This window comes from Drosophila sechellia, unplaced genomic scaffold (assembly GCF_004382195.2).
Source record: "Drosophila sechellia strain sech25 unplaced genomic scaffold, ASM438219v1 U_213, whole genome shotgun sequence".
Classification (NCBI taxonomy): domain Eukaryota; kingdom Metazoa; phylum Arthropoda; class Insecta; order Diptera; family Drosophilidae; genus Drosophila; species Drosophila sechellia.
Genome location: NW_022611154.1, coordinates 33,140 through 39,669, shown reverse-complemented (window position 1 = coordinate 39,669; position 6,530 = coordinate 33,140). Strand labels below are relative to the sequence as shown.

General features: G+C 38.3%; 2 pseudogenes; both read right to left on the bottom strand.

Moving 5' to 3' along the window:
• Nucleotides 1-3,677: 3,677 nt before the first annotated feature.
• On the bottom strand, nt 3,678-3,855 carry LOC116802756 (annotated as a pseudogene).
• A 686-nt stretch (nt 3,856-4,541) lies between these two features.
• Nucleotides 4,542-6,530, bottom strand: LOC116802758 (annotated as a pseudogene).

The following is a 6,530-nucleotide window of genomic DNA, read 5'->3' as shown; positions in this document are numbered from 1 at the left end:
GACAGCAAGCAGATGTTTTGAACCAAACGTTTTAGCTAAGTCCAATCTCGGAAAAACCCGCCTCAGGTACAATGAACTGTTTAAAACAACCGAGACTGCTCTCTTAACCTGGACGCTAATGATATGACTATCATATTTGCTGAGGAGACCTTCGCTATCAATCTTTTAACGGATTGACCACTCCAGATCCCCCTCCAGTTCAGGTGGCAGAATGGAATTCAATGTCACCTGCGGCTTCGAATCTGCGACGCAACTCAGTTCGTATGTCCGGTCTGTCGTATCTATTGATTTTGCGCTGGTGGCATCATCCATAGAGTGTCCGTCTGTCACAATTTGTATTCGATCACATCAATGTGATTTTGTCGTAGTGCCACCAGGTCTGTTTATTAAGACCGGATTCGCACTGCAGACTTGCGTTCAACAATGACTACGCAGCCTCTCTCCTCAAGTCCCGCTTGATTCGATTTACTACGCAGTTGTGTCTAGCTATGCGCCTCCCATGCGATCGGTAACATTTTTGCATAATATGTTGTTGTTTCGGGAGCGTCACATCCTGCACGACACTGTCGTTCCAATTCGTGCCTTCCCCTTGTAGTACGAGACTTCGTGGGTAGGGCATTTATCCGCAGACGAATACCTCTATATATTCCTTTCCTGTTAGTAAACGCGTGGGTTGATTAGGCCGCCGTTGACCCGCGCTTACTTGAATTTCTTCACTTTGACATTCAGAGCACTGGGCAGAAATCACATTGTGTCAACACCCGCTAGGGCCATCACAATGCTTTGTTTTAATTAGACAGTCGGATTCCCCAAGTCCGTGCCAGTTCTGAATTGATTGTTAATTGATAATCGTTATAATTGATAAGAACTAATTGGTTTAACCCAAATAGTATTCTTAAAAATTTTAGCAAGAAAGTTCCACAATTGGCTACGTAACTAAACTATCCGGGGAACAAGTAACTAACATAAATGCTAGAAACTCTATTTACCCAGAACGAGCACATAAACCATGTTATTGTTTCCCAATCAAGCCCGACTATCTCAATCTTCAGAGCCAATCCTTATCCCGAAGTTACGGATCTAATTTGCCGACTTCCCTTACCTACATTATTCTATCGACTAGAGACTCTTCACCTTGGAGACCAGCTGCGGATATTGGTACGGCCTGTTGAGAAGTTTGCGTGTCCCCACCATAAATTTTCAAGGTCCGAGGAGAAAATATCGACACAACAGTATATGTCATGCTCTTCTAGCCCTCTACCATATCTCTCTGCGAAAGACTTCCATGGTAGTACGGCTATATAAACAGAAAGAAAACTCTTCCGATATCTCTCGACGGCTTCTTTATGGTCGTTCCTGTTGCCAGGATGAGCACGAGGCCCATATTTAATAACAAACGGATACTCAACAGGTTACGGAATTGGAACCGTATTCCCTTTCGTTCAAAATTATTCAAGTGTATTATATTCGCTTTGTTTATATAGTTAGGCATTTTTGTTTTACTTGAAAATTTTCGGCTTTCGCCTTGAACTTAGGACCGACTAACTCGTGATCAACCACTGTTCACACGAAACCCTTCTCCACTTCAGTCCTCCAAGGTCTCATTCGATTATTTGCTACTACCACCAAGATCTGTACCATGGCAGCTCCATGCAGGCTTACGCCAAACACTTCTACGCATACCATTGTACCTTCCTACTCACTAAAGTTTTCAAAATTTATATCACAAGTAATATAAATCATCTACTTTAGCGGTAATGTATAGGTATACAACTTAAGCGCCATCCATTTTAAGGCTAGTTGCTTCGGCAGGTGAGTTGTTACACACTCCCTTAGCGGATTCGACTTCCATGATCACCGTCCTGCTGTTTTAAGCAACCAACGCCTTTCATGGTATCTGCATGAGTGTTAATTTGGGCACCGTACATTACGTTTGGTTCATCCCACAGCGCCAGTTCTGCTTACCAAAAGTGGCCCACTGGGCACATTATATCATAACCTTGAACTTCATATCAAGAAAGTTAAGGTTCTTACCCATTTAAAGTTTGAGAATAGGTTAGATCGTTTCGACCCTAAGGCCCTAATCATTCGCTTTACCAGATAGATTATTTTATATAATATTAAAATGCCACCAGCTATCCTGAGGGAAACTTCGGAAGGAAACCAGCTACTAGATGGTTCGATTGTCTTTCGCCCTATACTCAATTCTGACAATCGATTTGCACGTCAGAACTGTTTTCGGTCTTCCATCAGGTTTCCCCTGACTTCAACCTGATCAAGTATAGTTCACCATCTTCGGGTCACAGCATATATGCTCAAGGTACGTTCCAGTTAGAGGCATAAATAATATAAATATACATTATACATAATATATAGAACGCCCCGGATTGTGTTAATTAGCTATAAATAGCTAAAAAACTAATCCCATTATTAGTCAAGTTAATTACGCTATTAGGTTACATCCAAACTTCACATATGTTAGACTCCTTGGTCCGTGTTTCAAGACGGGTCCCGAAGGTATCCTGAATCTTTCGCATTGTTAATCATACAGAGCATATAATAAACACAAAAATCAATGATAATTATGCCATTATATAATTCCGAAAATTAACGCTCTGTAATAATATAAATCTATCAGCACTTTATCAAATTAATAACATTTATTCTGTGTTAAAATGCAAGCAATTTAATTGGAATAAACTATAAGTTATATTTATGATAAATTTGGGATATGCTAATAGATTACATGTCCTTATATGGAAAAAATGCACATTATTCTTTATAATATTATTTAAATATTACAAATTTTAATGATGAATTTTCCATAACGGATATTCAGGGTTCATCGGGCCTTAACCTCTAAGCAGTTTCACGTACTGTTTAACTCTCTATTCAGAGTTCTTTTCAACTTTCCCTCACGGTACTTGTTTACTATCGGTCTCATGGTTATATTTAGTTTTAGATGGAGTTTACCACCCACTTAGTGCTGCACTATCAAGCAACACGACTCTTTGGAAACATCATCTAGCAATCATTAACGTTATACGGCCTGGCACCCTCTATGGGTAAATGGCCTCATTTAAGAAGGACTTAAATCATTAATTATCTCATACTAGAATATTGACGCTCCATACACTGCATCTCACATTTGCCATATAGACAAAGTGACTTAGTGCTGAACTGTTTTCTTTTCGCTCGCCGCTACTAAGAAATCCTTGTTAGTTTCTTTTCCTCCCCTAATTAATATGCTTAAATTCAGGGGTAGTCCCATATGAGTTGAGGTTGTATATATAACTATATTTTGCCATAAATTCTTTATATATAAATGATAAAAACAATCATTAAATTCGTTATAAATAGTTCCAATAGTTCTTGTAAGCAAAGTCATTTTTATCCATTTAACGAACCAACGAAGAATAATAACAAAACCAAGATTTTTCTTTTTCCGAATCATTAATAAGAGACAATTCTAGATGAAAAATATTTCAATTTTTTATGCTAGACATTCTCAGTATTATTTGATTGAAAAAGAAAATATTTCTCTTCGTTTTCACATTCAAATGTGAGATAATGTTTTTCATTTCTTTTTTAATATTATGAATAAAATCATTATTTAATCCAATAATATACCATATGCTTATAAAAAATTTATAAACAACTTAATTAGCATAGTCTTACAACCCTCAACCATATGTAGTCCAAGCAGCACTATAAAATTAATTAAAGTACATAACAGCATGGACTGCGATATGCGTTCAAATGTCGATGTTCATGTGTCCTGCAGTTCACACGATGACGCACAGTTTGCTGCGTTCTTCATCGACCCATGAGCCGAGTGATCCACCGCTTAGAGTTTTATAATTCAATTTTATATAATGTCAATATTGTTTTTATTGAAAGAAATTAAAAATACACCATTTTACTGGCATATATCAATTCCTTCAATAAATTTATTTTTATACCTAAAATAAATGTTGCGAAATGTCTTAGTTTCATATAAGCATTATGTATCATAATAATCTGGTTATGGTTTGCTATTTTGGGTGACACATACTGCAAAATTTATATAAAACATTAACCTGATGGATGACAGGTACAAACATTGTATATTTTTAGGTTGTTGCATTAGCCAACGTATGCTCATAACATAGATGAACAATACATATTCGCAACGCGTGTATATTATGGTCCATATACACACACACTTATTTTGATTACCACACATTCAAAATTATTTTATTTTAATTCGACTTCTACTTTCGAATTTAGTTTAGTTTCTTCGATTTCCATTTTCGAGAATTTGTTTTTATAGGAAACGCCGTTGTTGTAGTAAGTACTGCCACAAATACGCACAGCAACATTAATAATGTTAAAGTCTTTTTATGAGGTTGCCAAGCCCCACATATAAAATAAAAGCCATCTTCATTTTATTTTGACTTTAACTTTTGATTCCGTGGAATCATTTTGTAATATTTTTATTTTGGTAAATTGTATTTATTTGTATTATAACAATATTTATTAACGATAAGGATATTATACAATAATGATCCTTCCGCAGGTTCACCTACGGAAACCCTTGTTACGACTTTTACTTCCTCTAAATAATCAAGTTCGGTCAACTTTTGCGAAACAACCGTAACACGCAAGGCGTCACAGTGATCACGTCCGGAGACCTCACTAAATAATTCAATCGGTAGTAGCGACGGGCGGTGTGTACAAAGGGCAGGGACGTAATCAATGCGAGTTAATGACTCACACTTACTGGGAATTCCAAGTTCATGTGAACAGTTTCAGTTCACATCCCAAGCATGAAAGTGGTTCAGCGTTTACCCGGACCTCTCGTCTAGGAAATACACGTTGATACTTTCATTGTAGCGCGCGTGCAGCCCAGACATCTAAGGGCATCACAGACCTGTTATTGCTCAATCTCATTATTGCTAGACGCAATTTGTCCATTTAAGAAGCTAGTGTCCTTATAATGGGACAAACCAACAGGTACGGCTCCACTTACATAAACACATTCAAACACAATAAACATTTTACTGCCACCATGAATGAAGGCTAACATAAGCTTCAGCACCATAATCCTGAAGATATCTATTTAATATATTTGAGTCTCGTTCGTTATCGAATTAACCAGACAAATCACTCCACGAACTAAGAACGGCCATGCACCACCACCCATAGATTCGAGAAAGAGCTATCAATCTGTCTTACACACTTATGTTCGGACCTGGTAAGTTTTCCCGTGTTGAGTCAAATTAAGCCGCAGGCTCCACTCCTGGTGGTGCCCTTCCGTCAATTCCTTTAAGTTTCAGCTTTGCAACCATACTTCCCCCGGAGCCCAAAAGCTTTGGTTCCCGGGAAGCGACTGAGAGAGCCATAAAAGTAGCTACACCCAATTGCTAGCTGGCATCGTTTATGGTTAGAACTAGGGCGGTATCTGATCGCCTTCGAACCTCTAACTTTTCGTTCTTGATTAATGAAAACATCTTTGGCAAATGCTTTCGCTTAAGTTAGTCTTACGACGGTCCAAGAATTTCACCTCTCGCGTCGTAATACTAATGCCCCCAAACTGCTTCTATTAATCATTACCTCTTGATCTGAAAACCAATGAAAGCAGAACAGAGGTCTTATTTCATTATCCCATGCACAGAATATTCAGGCATTTGAAGCCTGCTTTAAGCACTCTAATTTGTTCAAAGTAATAGTACCGCGCCCACAATAACACTCGTTTAAGAGCACTAGTGCAGGTTTTTAAATAGGGAGGAACATATGAAAAAATACAAGTATTTAATCACATATAAGAACTCCACCGGTAATACGCTTACATACATAAAGGTATAGTACTAACCACATTGTAAGTTGTACTACCCGTATGAAGCACAAGTTCAACTACGAACGTTTTAACCGCAACAACTTTAATATACGCTATTGGAGCTGGAATTACCGCGGCTGCTGCACCAGACTTGCCCTCCAATTGGTCCTTGTTAAAGGATTTAAAGTGTACTCATTCCAATTACAGGGCCTCGGATATGAGTCCTGTATTGTTATTTTCGTCACTACCTCCCCGAGCTGGGAGTGGGTAATTTACGCGCCTGCTGCCTTCCTTAGATGTGGTAGCCGTTTCTCAGGCTCCCTCTCCGGAATCGAACCCTGATTCCCCGTACCCGTTGCAACCATGGTAGTCCTAGATACTACCATCAAAAGTTGATAGGGCAGACATTTGAAAGATCTGTCGTCGGTACAAGACCATACGATCTGCATGTTATCTAGAGTTCAACCAATATAACGATCTGCGATCGCTTGGTTTTAGCCTAATAAAAGCACATGTCCCATAAGGTTCATGTTTTAATTGCATGTATTAGCTCTAGAATTACCACAGTTATCCAAGTAACTGTTAACGATCTAAGGAACCATAACTGATATAATGAGCCTTTTGCGGTTTCACTTTTAATTCGTGTGTACTTAGACATGCATGGCTTAATCTTTGAGACAAGCATATAACTACTGGCAGGATCAACCAGAAT